We start from the raw sequence: 18688 nt of genomic DNA on the forward strand, positions 1-18688 counted from the left end.
GGGTCCGGTTACTGTCTCTATGACCCCTTGCTCTTCCAGCCTCTTCAGCTCTTCCTCTACCAACGGGCGTAGGTGGAAGGGAATCCTCCTGTGCTTCAGCGCTGTGGGGGTGACCGACCGGTCAATGTGGAGCTTGACTGGTGGTCGTCGGATGTTCCCCAGCCCAGTGAACAGCTCTGGAAACTGGTCCAGCAGGGTAGTTGTTTGGGAGTCTTGTACCTTCCGGAGGAATGCGATCAGCCCCAGGTCTTCTGCTGCGTGCCCGCTGAGGAGGGTGTCGGCCTCTTGGTTGATTACATGTATGTCAATCGTTATCTCTGCGTCATCTGACTTCACCGGCACCGTCATCTTTCCTGCCAACGGCAGGGGTGTGTCGCTCCCATAGGCATAAATTTGAGCTTTTGATCGTCGGAGTTCCGGCTTGGGTCGGAGGCGATTGTATTGTTGCACTCCCATTACGGTGACTGACGCCCCTGTGTCGATTACTGCGTTTATCCGGGACCCGGCGACTAGGATGTCGCACCTTGGTTGGGGCCTCCTTGAACTCTTGAGGGCCCTGGTGAACGAGATCAAGTACGTCTCCCCTTCGTCATCATCGGACTCCGTTGCGTTTTCCTGCAGGGCCTGTGCCTGCTTGTCCCTTGGGTTGGTGGGAGACGACAGCGACAGCTGAGATAGTTGTCTCACCATGGCCTTCTCCGGCCTCCTTCCTCTCCGGTCGCGTTGCGTGGCGCGTTTGCGACAGACAGACGCAAAGTGGTTCATCACGCCGCAGTTGTCACACACCTTCCCTTTCGCGGGGCACGGTCTGCCTCCATGCTCATCATATCCACAGTACCCGCACGGGGCTGCCGGCTTCTGTGCCGCCGGCCGGCGGGAAGCTCCACGCGACTGTATTGCGTCGGCCCGCTCTGTCTTGACTGTCACTCCTGATCCGGTACTTCTTGTGAGCGCCATCTCCATCTCCTCTGCGCGGGCGTCGGATAGGTCATGGGACCGTGCCAGCACCAGAATGTCGGCCATCGGGATGTTCGGTTGGCGGAGGATGAGTGTCCGCAGCTTTTTGCTGCGTATTCCGCATATTATCTGGGCCCTGATCTCCTCCTTGGCTCTATCGCCCACGAGGTGTGTGTCTGCCAGCACCCTCAGTCGAGCGTGGAATGCGTCCACCGACTCCCCTTCCTTTTGTCTCGCTTGGCGCAATTTGAAGTGTTCAAAGTCTGGGTTCAGCTGGGGGTCGAAATGCGCATTGAGGGCTCTCACTGCCGCGTCATAGTCGTCCGCGTTCCCTGTGTTGGGGAGGTGCTTGAAAAGGAGATAGACTTCTTCCCCTGCGTAGTGAAGTAGTAGTGATCTTTTCACGGTGCCATCCGTTTCTCTGGTGCCCGCAAAGTAGTTGTCGAGCCGGCCAATCCACGTTTGCCAGCGTGGGGCGGCTGTGGCAGGGTCAGCAGCTTCACTAAACGGCGGCAGAACGCCGGACGCGGGGTGTAGGGGCACTGCCTGGGCGGGGCGCTCATCATCCCCCATGGCTCTCTGGGGTACAGCACAGCAGGCGGGACGGCAGTAGGCAGAGGAGTCTGCAGTGGCAGGAGATGCCCACTCTTGGTGGTGATGGAGGGCGGCAGGGTTTAGCCCGGGTGCAGCAGGCAGCTGGAGCAGAGGGCTTCAAAGCCCAGCCAGGACGCAGCAGGGACACAGAGGGCTACAGTTCAATGGCAGGGATGTTCATCTGCCAGGATGGGCTGTGCTTGGTGCATACGTGCACTCACCGGTGATTAAATGGGCCCAGCTGCACTCTGCCTGCCTGAGATCGAGCTTGAGCTGTCTGCTCGGCCTTTCCGGAACACGTGCGCGCGCGGGACTGCCGCGGAGCGCGTCGATCAGCTGGGGCACACGTGGTGTACCATCCCATCCTCGTCGCCAGTGTTGCGGGGGCCGCTTGCGCTGGTGGGGACCCCCCGGTGTTCGCGCTGCTGCGGCAATGATGGACACAACACCAGGTTCTCGTGTCGGCGCGTGACTGCCCTCAGGCCGCGCCCCTTTATTATTTATACTTAGGCGTACGCCACGTGCGTGGCGTACGCATTGCGTAATTACACAGCGCGCTCTAGCGTGAAACGCTAGAGCGCTAATTGTAACAATTAATATTCCCGTTTTTGCTCAGAACAGACGCGAATGCAGCTTTAAAACACACCGAGGCGCAGTGTTTTGTTTATGTTAATTAAGCGCTGCTATGGACGTTGTTGAGACACAGTATTGAAGTATGATCTCACTGGGCACAGAGCAGCGACTGTTGCAACCTAGGAAATGTAGTCGGTAGCAAATTGTTTTCAGAACTTCTGATGCGCGTAGCTTACTGTTTCTGCTAATATAACATACATCACGCCAACAAACAGTGTGACACATGTTCTAATCAACTTTTTTTATTGGTTTTTCAAAGTTTGCGTTGGTGCCGCGCTCATTAAAGTACCTCCAGTGAGTAGAGTCAGTAGTCCTGGCTTTAATGGGCGCCTGCTCCACAGACCACGCGGCCTCTCGGCCACTGAAACCCCGGTGACGCCGGTGGTAAAAGACTTAAGAAACGCCTATAGCATACCCTCTAAGGATTGGAAAAATACACAACACTCCAGAAGCCCTGAGAGGGAAAACAAAGCTATAAACAGCGAGACGAGAAAGGTGAGGTAGATAAAGTGTCGTGCCCCTTACTGGGGGGAATCCCTACCTCCCAAAACCCAGGAGGATGCCAAAAAACAAATTTCCAAGACAGATCTCTCACTTCAAACACACCACCCCAAGAAAGGGGCATGGTACAGTCCACCACTTCTTGTTCCCGCCCAGGCTGGTGTAATAGTGTTGTTGCAGTAAGTAGAACGAGGCTCCTGTTGCTGCCGCCGCTGCCAAACAACAGTAGCGCCTTTGTTGGTAAAGCCGTACTCTGTCTGAAAAGGTGCTATCAATCCTGCTAGAAAGCGCAGGTCTTTGGTGATGACGGGCGAGGACTGGGCGGCCAAAGGGCACTCTGCGAGAGAGACGGAGCCGGTCGGAAGGGGGTGGGGGGAGTGCTTGGGGTAGCTCCCTGAAACTTATCAGCAGGGGTGCCAGAACGGCGGGAAGCTGCTGACCCAGTCTTTAGGGCAGACGTGTGTCCATAAATGAGGCTCTGCAGTGGACAGAGGACTGCGTACATTAACTAGAAAAGACTATGAGAAAAATGGCAACTTTTATAATCAGGACCAGAGTGGTTGAACACAGAAGCACGATCAGGTGTGACAAAAACATCAGCAGACTGACAGATCACTACCTCAGTGCACACCACACCCCCAATGACATGTCCTGGACTGTCATTGAACAATTTGACATTCACCAAACAGACAATGACCGGATCCTTCATACCAAAGAACAGAGATGGATCTATCGCCTCTACACGCAGCAACCGGGCCTGGGCCTGAATGACTCCATACCCTGGAGCTCACTAAAAACATGAATTTCTTACTCTTGATTCCCCTCCGTGTTAAATGTCCCCCTGTTGTATTGGCCAGTTATAACACACTTGGCACCCCACAGCGCTCTTTAAGTTCTCTCTTTCCCCAGTTAGCGCTCTTTTGTTTTACAACTGTACACTAATCTGTGTACACTGGGTACAGCCCACCCAACCATCCCAATGCGCAGGCGCCGACATTCGGCACCGCACATGCTCACAGCAGAGCACACTACTCCCCCGCACATGGGCATGCTCGCAGCAGGATACTCTTCTGGGCATGCTCACAACAGGATACACTGCTCTCCCGCCCATGTGCAGTACAGCCATGACTCAGCGTGTCCTCGCACAGTCTGTCTTCTCTGTCCTTCTCCGCACAGGTGTTCAAAATGATGCAGCCTGCATTTAAAGCACAAACACGGCCGAGGACAGCCCAACGGAGGCCACAGAGACGACTGGAGGCTCAACGCAGACACTGACCGAACGTATCGTGAGTAAACAAGCGCTTCAGCTATAAGCCGGGTAAGCTCTTTTTCCACAGGTCCCTAACCCCCTAAGGACCCTTTATCTTCCCAGGGTCCATTTCTCTGCCGGACTACTCCATGGGGCATGTTTGGCAACAAGCCAACGTGAGGATAATCTTCCTTTCATGCACTTTCCACTGTTTTTTTGTGTGTTGATGCGCTTACGATGCTTAGCTCACCACAAAACTTCATGTACATATGATAACTCTCACCTTAGCCATACCACCAATATGGCTACACCATTTGCCGCTTATTTATCATCTACACAGCACAATAGATATCGACAATCAATCTGTCTTGTGAATATGTAACCATACTGAGACTCTCCCCTGTATGTGTGTCCTGTCATACTTGTTGTATGTCCAGTAATGCTCTAAGAGGGAATCCCCCTCTCACATGTAAAGCACCTTAGCGAGTGCTACACATTTCTCAAAATTACACAATCACTTAAATCTAAGTAATTTGCACCTACACACTTTGGTCCTGAGGAAAGCCAGTTTTAATCATAAAGGCATGGCTGAAACATGTAGACCACACCTAGATGTAGGAAACCCTAATTAACATTCCTATAACATCCAACAGCCTTTTTTAATGCTAGCAGTGACCCAGTTATTAAAATATAATTTACCCTTGGGTACTGGGATCCCTGCATAGCTTTTAAATCGCCACCTTCACGTCAATACACTGCACACTCAGATACATACCTGCTCCGCTGTATCCAGGCGTCGAAGCACACCCGGGACGCACTCGGTGTCACTGGGTGGGCCCGATGATGAAGCATTCCACCAACTAGGTTGGTGGGTGAGGGCTTCATGAAACAAAATGGTTTGTACCCTGCCTTACAGTCTTGAGTCTATGTAAATTCACAAATAGGCTAGTCCTTTTTGATCTCACAACTTTTATAAGGCGGCATACACATCCTTTGCCCCCAAATAGGATCAAAATGTAGGGAGGGCCAATGCCGAATGTATGAATTTGGGACTGCTGCCTACCCCATGGCGCTAGACGAGGCACTACTCTATCATGCGACCAGGTCATTGATTCAGTATAGCAAAGGGTATGCGTTGTACATTAGATATGAGGTGTAATTTACAGCTATAACACCAGACCTGCACGGAACGTTAACACAGACCCTCGTGTTCTAAGTTTCCAACGCATATTTCCCCCAAACCTTTAAATGTTTTGTTGGAAAGTTTTTAGTTTCCACATCACGCTATAGAAGAGCAAATAATAACACATGTAATCCCTACGTGAAAAATGGGTTTGGTTCTAATCCTTTCACAATCCATTCACCTTCCATGTTTGAGTGTTGCACATCTTCGTTGTTTTGCCATTTACCGATAACACAAGCAAAGGCGCACGCGTTTGTGTCTTTCTGGCAATATGTTAAGCTGTTTTACCGAGTCCACCTACCTCTTTTACAATTATTGCGCCCAGCAACGTTTAATTGACCTTTAGTTTACTGAGCGAACACACACGAGAAACAATAGTTAGCACACATTGAAGGCCCCAATTACCCCTGGTGGCGACAGGGTTGCGTATTGCCCCCACTCGCTAAAGGCTGCTCTGGCAATTATTGAGGTGGTTTAAAGCAGCTTTACTGCTCGATCTGGCGGCTGCAGCGCCGCTCGCGATTTGAATATCCTGCACATTTGCTTAGGGTTATGTATGCTGCAAGAAACGTAGCAGGCATGAACCCCGCGAGAAAGTACGCGATTTGGTTTCCATAACCCCTTCACGTACACAACTCACTTTTTGGTAACAATCCAGTGGGAGATTTGTCTCAAAGCTAACGTCAACGTTTCTGTGACTCTGCTTACATTTTAAGGGGAAGGCATAATGAAGTAAAGACATATTATACTTGTTTATTTCTTTTACACCCCCATTATTTACCTGTATTTCTCCGTGTTATTTAAAGTGCTGCGACGCACCACGTGTTGGTAGGACACCACTATATCAAAACCGAATTGAATGAATACATTTATAATAAGCGCTCGCCATCTGTTTTCACTCAGCTGCACGTTTATATTTGCATCGCGCTTTCACTTTCACTGAAAGCGCGATGCAAAAATAAACACGGGGCTGAGTGAAAACAGATGGCCCCGGACAAAGATAAGAAAATGCTTTGCGACAGCCGCGAAGCAGACGAGACAGTCTGGATGGGCCGGACAAAAAGGCGAAAGAGCAGCGGCTACAAAACCCCATTTCCAATGGCAGGCCACCGTTTAGCATAAACAGTGACGCAAGCCAATGGAAATGCGGGGTGGGGCTTCAAGCCCCCTTCTGGAATATGCTCTCACAAAATCTCTCGCCGAGCGAGCAGCGCTTTGCACTGCAACGCCAGGCGAGACCTAGAAAGCTACTTAAATATCATGTGTGCTCAATGAGGGATTCCTGTTCGGTGCAAGGCCTGGGGGTTGTGCAAGGTTCAATAGTGCATTTTTTAGTGTACTCAGGGCCACTAGAATTATTCTGCATAGTACATGCACATGTGCAACTCGCCCTACATTCGCTCACTGCAATGCTCAAGAACAGAGATTAGAACCGTTTTTTGTGGTTTTCACAGCATAGCCTTTTCTTTATTCAAAACAACATTTAAAATTGCGTGTAACCGAACTCCGTCAAAGCCAAGATGGAAGATAAATGCGCAAGCCAAATTTCATATTTCACATCCCAAGAACATCCAGAACACATTGTCGAGAAATCCGCTGTGCGCAGTGTGCCAGCAGATGCCACCTTGCAACTTCCCCCACCCCCAGGTTCCACCCAGGGGTTCCATGCACCATTCCTAAAAGAATTTATTGGAAAATCATAGGGACAACATCACCACATCTCCATCTCCCCCAACCCCAGAGGAGAACCACAAACTTGAAACCAAGACACCACAAAGCATATCGGCCCACCAGGGTACCTGAACACAGGTGATTTATTGATTGATTGGTCACAGTTAGAAACCCGGCATCGCACGGTAGCGTGGGAGAGTCCAGGACCACCGGCAGGTCAGCCTCCTCTCGCCTGCCCAGTGCCTACACAAATCATACATACCCCGACAAGGGGTCAGTCCAGTCCCAGAATCAGAATTCTTGTGCATCCCCCATTATTATCTGTGAAGGAAACCGCCAGTTCAGGGGTGGGTGGGTGGCTGACGAGCGGCGTCTGCTCCCGATCCGCACAAGGTATGAAGAAAGGGACAAAGAGGAAGGTATCCGTGGTATGCTGGCTTAAGTATCTCCTGAGTCTTCGTTGCGCCTCTTGATGACGTCGCTGGGTGATCCACGTCTCCACTTCCTGTGCAAGCTAAGGCTCCAGCTCGTGGCACGACTTAGGGTGCCCCTCCTCTAGTTGCGGGGGGCGCCTGCTCAGGAAAGGGCCAAATTGTGCTGCAGGGTTGAGTAAATTCTGCGGCAAGAAAAGCTAAATTATGTGGCATAATGTGGCACATTTTGTAATAGTAGTAGGTATTTATTTAATCAATTTTAAACTTGTTAACACTCTCTGGGTATTGAGTGCACCTCATTAGCACGAGTTCAATATCCAAATATAGCAATAAGTAACACAAAGATGTGCGGTTCAGCTTTGCAAAGGGCCTTCCACTTAGCGGCAACATGTGCTATGGCATTTTTGTAAACTTTCGAAAAGTTTGAGCTAGAAAATTTTTTTGGGGGGGGAATACAAAATCTGTAAATTATGCAGCAGGTGATGGATTATGTGTCAAATGAGGCAAATATATAATTATGCGATCGCAGTGGCCGCACAATCACATAATTCCAGCTGCCCTGAGTGTACCTTACTGTCCTAAGATTTGTGTTTGGATCAGAATTACAACTTGTGCGAAAATATAGCACTTTTTCCCAGCACAATTTTTCTCAGGTTAAACTGGACAGAATTTGTATGTGAAAATACCGCAGTGCTCTGAGTTTTGCAGTTCAGAACAGGGTAAAATGTGTTACTGCAATGTTATTCCTCATTACCAGGGGTAGAACTGGGAATAGGTAGATAATAACACTCTTGGCAAATGCAGAACTACCGCTGTATTTATTAGGAGTGACATCACCTCTTCCAAGCCGTGGGTGCCATAGAGTGTCAATGTTGCTGTTATTTTTTGAAATCCTTTAAAATTGTATTTTTAAACCAAGCAGACGTCTTTATTCACATGTGTGTTATAAATCATGAATTTATTACTGCCTGATACTTGCATGCTCTCCTGTACATCTTCAGAGTGTCACTACGGTTAAGTTACTAAATGCCTACACGTTTGAGTCAGCGAAAGTAAACACTGCTTTGAAAGAATTACCGGCAGCTGTCTTTGAAAAAGCATTGAATGCTGCAGCACAAACATGCAAAAGCTTCTTTATTGTTAATTTTCAGAATTCACTTCTTCAGGGGTATCTGGGCGTGATACAGCACCTACCACGCCCCTGGTTCCAGGACCTGATCTATGTGCAACAAGCAAGTCCGCGGGCAAAAACCACAAATAGCTCCTAATTTTTCAGAGACCTATAAAATGAGTAGCCTTCTGCCGTGGCTGTGAGTAGATGTGGGCTTGTTCTCGCTATGTGTTCGGAATATCCTCCTCTTCATATGTGGTCAAGCTCAGCATGTAACTATGTGGTAGTGCGTATGGCGTATGCGAAGGCCACATTCGCTTTTACCATCTACGGCTATGTTGCATTTCCCCCTCAAATCAGGGTCGTTGATGTGCTTAATTTGAGCCGGCGGTTTCTGGTGCTCACCACCAGCACTTAATCAACACCAGCGCTTTTCATGAGCACCAGTTAAGGACACATTAATTTACGGGGAGATTAAATGATTTGTCCAGATTCAGAGGATGTTGAGTCGATGCCGAGACTTGAACCTGGTCCCCAGCTCTGAGGCCAGCAGCTCTGGCCATTACGCCACATCATCCCCCCCCCCCTTTCCCCCGCTTTCTTGGGCAGTAGTTGGTTCTATTTTAGGAGGCGCTAACAGGAGAAATGGGCTGGTGCAAGCTGCCTCCTGAGGAGAGCCCTGGCACTTACGTTTTTACAAATAAAACCCTGTTGTTAGACTGGGTGCACTCGTCTCACTCCCAAATCCGTAGATTGACGTCATACCATTGGTGGGGCTGAAATGTGGCGGAATTGTTCAGCGATCATTACGTCGACAGGGTCACTGATGTTGAGCACTAGGAGGCGCGTGATCTTCAACCTGCCCACGGTGTATGCTTTCTGTGTCTTTCAAGGTCTCGTGCAGATAGATATGAAATGCACCCCTTCATCTTACTCCCTCCCGGGGTCTTCTTACTCAGGCTGGTCCATCCTTTGATATGTGCCACACTAAGCTGTCCTCAGGGTGTTAACGCTGGTGACCTTGCACTGACACATCTTTGAAGAGTGGTTTGTTCACTTCGCCAGTCAGATCGCCCTCATCCTTCGGCTCTGCAGGGGCCTTTCTGTGGAGGGTTTTCTCCGCTAAGCCCACACACACAGATGGCTTTTCTCACTTTGATGTCCCAGTCGTGTGGCTTCCCCCACAGTGCACGCACACTGTGGGCTGTCATTGGTTTGTGGGGTTGAGAAGGCCGCCATCACGCATACTGCTCGCTCCTCTGACAGATCCATGGACATTCCCAGTCCTACTATCTGCAGGAGTGTTTTTCAGGGGGAACAGTCGGAACGCCAGGGTCTAAACCACAAGTGCTCCGACTCCGCAAGCCCTACCACGCATGCCTTAACAACGCATATGCCTTTTTTTTCCCAGAGTTTTATATGAATGAATGAATATTGAATTTGTAAAGCGCAAACTTAGCCTAAGGGCGTCAAGGCGCTGAATGCAAAGCATCAGAAAGCGATGAGAGAGGGAACATGCTCAGACTGAAGAATCTAGAAAAGAATGAATGAATATAGCACGAACTTGACCCGAATCGGGTATCAGAGCGCTTTACATAGCATCAGTTACGTTACATGAGGACACACATTCATGCATGTGCGTGGTTAAGGCAATGTGCGGTAGGGCTTGCAGACAGATGGAAGCAGGAAGCAGGGAGAGTTCCGCAGTGAGGTAATTGGGGGTGGGGTGTGGGTCAAGGGACTTTTGTGAGCTGGGGGGTCAGGGTTGTTTTGTGGGCTGGTCTTGGGTTGGGGTACTTTTGTAGGCTGAGGGGTTCGGTTGTTGGGCTGGGGGTAGGTCAGGAATGTTTTGTGGACTGGGTAGTGGGTCGGGAATGTTTTGTGGGCTTGGGGATGGGTCCGGGGTAGTTTTGTCGGCTGGGAGGTCGGGGGTAGTCTCGCTTCGGAATCCACAGTGAGGTGAGTGGGGCTGGGGTTGGGTGGGGGTACTTTTGTGGGTTGGGGGTGGGTGGGCGTACTTTTGTGTGCTGGGGTGGGGTAGTTTTCTGGGCTGGGGGTCGGGGTAGTTTTCTTGGCTGGGGGTGGGTCAGGGGTAGTTTGCTGGGCTGTGGGGTGAGTTGGGGGTAGTCTTCTGGGTTGGGAGATTCGGGGTTAGTCTTCAGGGCTGGGGGTTGGAGGTAGTTTTCGGGGTTGGGGCTAGTTTTCAGGGCAGGGGTGGTCAGGGGTGGTTTTTAGGGCTGGGGGAGTGTTGAGATCGTTTTTTTAAATTAGGGGTTAGGGTTTTAGGCCTCAGAGCAGGGGGAGGGGAATGGGTAGTCGGGGTAGTTTTTAGGGCTTAGTGGAGGGCGAGGCAGTTTTGCGGGTTGAGTCAGGGCAGGCCAGAGTCAGGTTAAGGGACAGGGTTTTAGGCATTAGAGCAGGGGGAGGACACAGTGTGGGGGTTGGGAGGGGGTAGACGTATTTGCACTTTAGGGCAGGAGGAGGCGGGGGGAGTTTGTACCCTAGGGCGGTGTGGAGGGGGGTGGCGACCTTAGCCACACATACCCCTTTACCATGCATGCCTTTGCTACAAAAGTAGTGGTAAAGTCATGCGCGGTAAAGCAATGCTTGGTTAAAACGTCGTCTTTATTCGGACCGCGTTGTTTAGGTATGCGGGGTTGAGGAATTCGTTGTTCCGTCTTACAACCGTTTTTCAGGGCTCTAGTGAGATGACCTCTCTCAGTGTAAATGATGGACAGTCTTCTATTAGGTATAGAGTTTGACAGTGCAGCTGTCTAGGAGATCTATTGCTAACAATATATGTACAGCAGGCTTTAGGTTGGCCCCTTTCAATCACTGGATTTTTTCAACCAACCTCTTTCGGGCTTTGGCTTGATGCTTTGTCAATCACATGTTGGCTCATTCCAGTGGACAGCCTATATGGAGTGATGCTTACAGTGTTGGACTTACGTTGCAGGCTGCAGGTGAACAATGGTTGTGGAATGTTCCACCACCAAAGCCAGACCGGGCCACAAGATCTGGACTCATTCCAGTGCCAGACCGAGGAAATTAGCAAGCCTGTGCCGTACCCCCAGGCATAGCAGAGAGAGCTATAATAATGCAAACATTGTCAAAGCCAATAGATTTCAGTTTAATATGTAAATGCATATAGTGTTAGTATTGAGACTGAGACATACAGGAGGGAGACAGCAAGGGGGAACAGAGAGGGCCATCATTGTTAAGCCGTTTTTCATGCAGTTCTTGCAAGCACTGGAGTGGAGGTGAAAGACATTAGCATTAGGTGAGAGACAAATGCTGTACTGAGCTGAAACAAAATATGATTGACCAAGTATCAAGCCAATGGCTTAAAGAGCTAATCAAACGAAGCCAGTGGTTGACAGAGGCGGTCCCAAAGCCCACTCTGTGTATATTGTTAGCAATAGGTCTGTTTCACAGCTGCGCTCTGAATGAAATCATGAAGTATTAGGTGGATTTTCAGAATAATGACATGGGTGCCACAGATTATAAAGTACCTGCAGGAGGCAGGGAAATGTGCCTATTTGGAATCAATTCTGGGCCCTAATCACATAGATAAATTTACACACGAGTAAACATACACATGTAAATTTACTCAATAAATATACTACTTTTGGATATACACCATTTCTGAGTGCAAATTTACTACAAAGTACATACTAACATGTCTCCACCTCTCCCAAATGTATAAGTATAAAGTTAGTACTAGTAACTTTTCACGTTTTAACATAACGTGTACTTGTAAAGCACAGGTTCACCCCTAACGGGGTGTCTTGGCGCTGAATAACAGATGTTTATTGTTACCCAACTCAGTGGTACTCATGTTATCGACTTCATATGGATGAAAGGCTGAGTGGACCCGCTGAGATTTGAACCTGTGACCATGAGGTCCAACACAAGCCCCTGCAGTGGATGCATTAGTCCTCTTGGCCAACAGACCCAGCTTTCACACGTATACTCTTGTCCCTGATGTGTGGCTGATCCCCTTAAATCTGCAGCCACCGCTTGAGCTCTCCCATGACATCCTGGATGGCTTCTCAAACCCCACTTACCAGCTGCTGTCCCCCACACCACATACCCTGAAGACAGTTCGGGTTTTTGTTGTGCTGTTTGCATCCGCAACATCTATTTATTTGATTATTGTACCATGTATATTAAATCTGTACGAAATCTCACATATCCCACACACTTTTTGTCACTTTAATAACATTTTTTGTTGAACCTCATATACAAACTAGCTGCAGAACAGCTATGCAAGCTCCACTGAGACCACGGATTAAGATAGGCGAAGAAAGACTCACCCAAACAAACCTCGGCCATGTATTGTTGAGGGACTGGAAGAGGCTGCAAGCCAGGTTGACATCTCAGTATTGCTTTATGGAATTAGGAAGGAACAGCCATGATTTACCATTTTTCTGGAATACGAGATGAAGCTCTATTTTTGAACGCAGGATGGCAGTGATTTCCATATAACAACACATTAAGGGATCTATTAAACGGGGAAGCTCAATCCTTTGCTAGGGCTTGGAACAAAGGCTGTGTTAGTGACAGTGCTGCTTCCATGTCAAACAAAAATGGAGTTCTGTTACATGAAGGACACTGTGGGGCTTAATTTATTTGTGCCACTTTTGCGTCATTTTTAACATGGGAAAAGTGACGTATGGGCGGCGCAAGGGGCTTGTAAATAAGACCCTATGTACTTAGCAGAGGGCCACTAGTGACAGTGATGCACTTAGAAGGAAGTTGGAGCACATTTACAAGGCCATTGCGCCAAAGGAACATCCCTTTTAATGACTTTCTAGTGGCGCAATGCCCTGCTCCATATTTCCAAGGTGGCGTTAGTGGCATTGACGCCACCTTGTAAATATGCCCCTTACCACAGCAGTCCGCTGCTGCAAAGGGGTGGGCAATGGGTGTTGCTGTGGGCTTTCCACCGCAGCACCCATTGCTTTTTGGCCCTGCTCCCTATTTACAAGGGTGGCATAAATATGGGGCGGTGCCAAAAATAAGCCCAGGGAAAACCTGGTCTTAAAGAGGCGCAACAAGGAGACATGAATAATTTCTCCTAGTTTTTGCTGTTTCTATGTGTGCTGCAGCAAATCGCCATTAGTGGTTGTTCATGTGCAGGAAGGTGTCCCTTCCTGCACATGAACAATCATTCCCTACAACCCAGGCACCCTTGCACTATGGTGCAGCTGAATTTAGCCCCAGCGCTAGTGTAAACACAGGGGGTGCGCCGCATTCTTGTAAATGCGGCGCATCCCTGCGTTTTGAAACTTTCGGAGCACAGCATTAGCAATTTTGGCTTAACACAGCGCTCCGACAGCTTCCATGTAAATATGCACCGTTGTTTTAAGAAGAGGATGAAGCAGTCTTTAGCTAAGTTCTCGATCCTTTGAACTCTGCACAGGAGGTGTAATGGTGTGTTGAGGTAGAATGGTTGGCACAGAATTAATAGAAGAAACGCAGAAATTGCATTATTTGTCTTCAGAACTTAAGGGCGTGTAAAGTAATTTTGATAAATGAACTGACCTTCGATGTACAGTCATTCATGAGCATGCAGAGCTGCTTCAGAGATTCTAATGATGTGGGATCCACACCCTGATTGGTAGGCTAATTATTAGTGGACTTGTGCAGGTCAAGACTTTCACCTCCATTCAGCTTTAAGCGGTTGCTACTCAGTGAGTCACTGGCAGCCAGCAGACATGGTTCAACTGCTCAAGAGTCAAAGTTTGCAGATGATCTGTATTTTGTTTACTTAGTTGTTGTTGCAGGTGAAGGCAAAAGCATGCATCAGAGGGAGGGACCGTGACTTATTATTAAAAAAAAGCAGAGCTCTGAGGGACCCCAGAAGGAAGAGGCCGTGAAGGCGAATGATAGAGATGCAGGGTGACAGGCATAAGGTGCTCCAGCTCAGGTTCTTGTCAAGGATGCCCATTTCCGATAAACATTGGAGGGGAAGGGTGGCCTACTGGTTCAAAAACAATGGATGAATGCAGTAAGGGGAGAGAGACAGTTCCACTGCTATCCAGTTATGAGTACGGTGTAGTGATGATCAATAATTAAGTCTAGTAACAAGGGTGGACCACTACTTAGGAACCTGCAAGCAGATTGTAGGTCTTGGTGTGTTGAGACAGCTGTTGAAATGCTGCCCTTTCAAGAAGGTCTGCCAGTAAACATTGATATTTACTTGGGCTCTGCTGCTGTTATTGACATTGAATGCAGTTTTTCACCAGGACTTGAAATAGGAGACCTGAGGTAAGTAATAATAATTTAAGTGGAGCTTTATTAGAAGCATCCATCCATCGTACAAGCAAAAAGCAACTGATTAGAATTGAACTTATTTTATTTTTTTTTTTAAAACAACTACGAATAGGATTACTTCCTCCTCCCTTTATCAATACAACACACCAAAAAAAACAAATATATATCTATATTACCTACTGCCGGTCGCCCGCGGTAGTTCTAGTTAGGACCTTGTTTCAATAGGAAAAGCATTTTTGACTTGCCTATATCTTTCGCACCAGTTGAAAAATTTCACAAAATGTTCCACAAAAAGTGCGCCGGTGATTCCAATAATGAATTGAAAGTTTTGGGGCATTCCATCAAGCAAGGGCCTAGAAAAAAGGGGGGGGGGGGTCAAAAAGAGTGCAGTTCCAGTGTTAATTCCCATAAGGATTTTGAACACAACTACAGCCTGAACCACTGGACGGAATTGCACCAAATTTGGCAGAAAGATAGCCGCCCTATAAATACTTCCAAACAAAACACATGCTTTTGAAATGCTGTTGCAGCAGAAGCCACATTCTATGCATTCTGGTGTACCTGTATGCTCCTTCTGGTGTGATAAAGTAGTAATCCAGCGTGATTCTGCAGTTAACTCAATTTGAAGATAAACTGATTTTAAATCAATCGTGGGAAAAAATGTTTGCACCATCCAATTTGGCAATCAGCTCTTGAATACATGGTAAATGAGGACAATCAATCAAACTTTGTTTGTTTACAGACCTTAAGTCTACACACATCCCCAAATCTCCAGTTTTAGTTAACCAACACAGGCAGAGACACCCATTCTGCCACATTCACAGGCTTAATCATACCCTCCATACACATATCCAATGGCAATTTGGTCAGTTCATTTATAACAGATAAAAGCTAATGTTTTACTGGAACAGCATCTTGTTTTAACTGAATTTGATGTGAAAATCCCAAAACTGTACCCAATGGATCACGAAACAACAGCTTGTGTTTTTCCAACAAAATGTCCAACTTATCATGGCCGTTGTCACACCCCTGAACCATTTGTACATCTAAAAGAAGATGAACTGAGCCTAGGGTCCGATGGATCCACAGGATCCAATGTGTCGACAGGAAGCAAGACCCAGAGAGAGGACAAAACCGTATGACAGAGTCAGCGCATACCGGTCGAATATGCACAACAGTGGAAAAAAGGACTGTTGAACCTGCACCAGCTAAGATACGAGGGGCAGCATTGGCAGGATGCCGACCCATGGCCAGAAAGTACCGGAATTACCAGAAACACCATACACTCCAGTACGCAGTCACTCCTTCACAAAGACATGTGAGAGGGCGGACAGCAACAAGCAGAAGCACCCAGAACAGGACCACAGTAAGACTGTTATTCATGTGGAAGACAGGAATATACATAAGCATACAGTGTGGACACCAGAACCACACTAAGTATAGGGAAATCCCCCTGTAGGGTAACGTGAGCAGCCCAGATGTGAAGGACGCATCACCAGGTAGGCCACCGGTAAACAGGGGTATCCGGCAAGCCGGACACACACACAAGAGTTAGTACCATGAGCAGACCGGGGCGAAGACCACGGACACCGCAGCAAGGAACGTTGCCTGCACGACTCTGCTGTGGGAAGAGCACAGAGCAGATATATTTTACGAAAGATACACATCTAAAAATGATGTCTTGCATAATACAAGACAAGTGTACGCCATAAGTTCCAACAGTCATGTTGAAGCAGAATCGTACAGGGCAATGTCCAGATCCGTAAGCGACATCAGCCACCCGTCCGGGAGGAGCCACAGTCCCCCGCTAGACAGATGAGGAGATGGAGTAGGACACGAAAGTGGAAACAGTCAGGACCAACGTAATGGCCTAGGGACCCAAGAAAGCGAGTATCCTGAAGAGAACACTTCCCCTGAGAGTGTTACAGCAGGAACGCAAAGCAGAAGTGTGGAAAACGCCTGCGCGGAAAGCAGCAGGGAATTGGAAAACTCCTGTTGGGGAAGTGCCCAGAAAATGAGGGCACAAGGCAGTGTACAGCATAGACGTACATGGCGAAGACGCCACCGCCTATAGACAAGTCCAGATAGGGCGGAAGCAAGAGAAAGTATTACCCATCCCGGAGAGTGGACGGTAGAACCAGTCACCACAGAAGCAGAAGAAAGAACGCAGGCACCCCAGCTAGCGAACATACCAGGGTGAACCCACTCTACGCACAAACACTGAATAAGTGTGCCCCGGCGCTATACGATGGCAGAGCATCAGCCGCGGACGAACTGTGCCGGAACGGAACAGAACAAGGGGCCCCAAGGGACAGTGGCTGGCCCAACCCACAGAGTCAGTAGCGTCCAGGGCCGATCGAAGGGAAAATTGTGCCATTCCCCGGCCATCAAGAATAAGGCGATGCAAGTCAGCCCGGGGCACTTCTGGGAGAGAAGGAAGAAGGAGCTCAACCAAGTCCCAAAGGGCAAAGGAAGCACGTGCGAACACGCAAGATGTGTTCAAAGCACGGATGCCAGCACTGGCGGAGGCAAAAATGTGGCGCCCAAGTCTCCAGCCACCGAAACTCCCCAGTGGGAGGTAGCAACGGCAGAGCAGAAGAGGGTTGCAAGGCGAAAGTCGCCTGGACAACCAGATCCTGAGCTCTAGGGTGAAGGGACAAGCAGACAGGATCGTCCCTCAAGGCCTTGTCCCAACGTTGAACCGGAGTCGATGCACGCAGCCGAGGACGAATCCGCCGACGAAGACCCGACATGAGTGCCTTCCTCCTCTGTGGGACCCGAAGGCGCACCAGGGAGAGGGGGTGACCCAAAGAAAGACTGAAGAGCCTTTGAAAAGGCCTCCATTTAGGTCCTTGTTGCTCCGACACCCGGGAAGGCTGGGTATGGAGGAGACGCCTCCTGGGTACCTGTGATTAGCAAAGACCGAGAGCAGCGGGCCCCAGCGCCACGTTTTCGGGAAGACGACCTCCGCGACTTAAGTTTGTGCTTACCTTTCTCCGAACAAAGTCCGCGGGAACGACCTCGTGAGCGGGCCCGATCCTGAGTGGGAGAACGGCGGCATGAAGGTGCAGGACCGGACATCCGGGTGGCCAGCAGCTTCATACGACGCTACCTTAGGGACTTTGGTTTCATCTGCCGACAGGCGTCGCACTCTTCGGAGTTGTGGTGCACTCCCAGGCACCACATACATATCGCATGCGGATCCGTGACAGACATTTGCCGGATACAGGTCTCACACACCTTAAAGCCCGAAGGCATCGTACACTGTTCCATGACGCCAAAGACGTCGAAAATGCCTGAAAAACAGGCCAAGGAACCGCTAGTTTTCCGGGATCCACGTTGGAACGTGGAAAAGAAGAAAACTGACGTCAGCGCACCGGGAGGGGCTTATATGGCTCTGCTGATGTCACGTCCGTGGACGACGTCAGGGTGGAGTCGTGCGGCGCCGCCCCCCGGCGCACAGAGGAACTGCTGTGGAAAGTTTTCCGGATGCAGTCTGAGGCCTGGGGATATTCTAAGTTAAGGAATCTGCGGCTAGATGTCTCAGATCAGTAATATACACAGGAATTATGGCATTAGGATCACGTGTAATTCCAAACTTCCATTGATGTCTCCAACCAAGTACGTGCAAAACATTCACAGCCACATAAACCTTTCCTAGAATAGACGTACTTTAGAACTTAATTTCAGTCATAAAATATCTAAGCATATCGATTTGTTTACCACCAAAACCAAGCACCTTGACATCATTAAGCTCAAGTAGTTTATCATTCCAATTTTTGTAGAACTACACATCTGATATCAATAGTATAAGGAGAACCTGAATCTGCCATAACCTCTATCATTCTGCCATCAATAACAATTTGACGTTTTGGGGGCATATATTGTACATTATCAATCAAATCCACTGATGCCACATGTGCATTGTTTTGTCTATTTAACTCATTCACGTATTCTTTTGACTTAAAAAGTACTTCTTTGTTTTCCTGATCCTGAGAGTTTTCTGGAACACAAAGTACAACAGACAAGTGGCAGCTCCTCCGCTAAGGCGGAGGAGTGTCGCCCCACTGCTTTGA

The 18688-nt window shown here is 48.7% G+C and overlaps 1 protein-coding gene across 1 annotated transcript in view; it reads right to left on the bottom strand.

Moving 5' to 3' along the window:
• Positions 1-18688, bottom strand: part of PTN (pleiotrophin) — a 336604-nt gene that overhangs the window by 223385 nt on the left and 94531 nt on the right. The gene's annotated exons all lie outside the window — the stretch shown is intronic.

Source organism: Triturus cristatus, chromosome 4_1, assembly GCF_964204655.1.
Source record: "Triturus cristatus chromosome 4_1, aTriCri1.1, whole genome shotgun sequence".
In the NCBI taxonomy this organism is placed as follows: domain Eukaryota; kingdom Metazoa; phylum Chordata; class Amphibia; order Caudata; family Salamandridae; genus Triturus; species Triturus cristatus.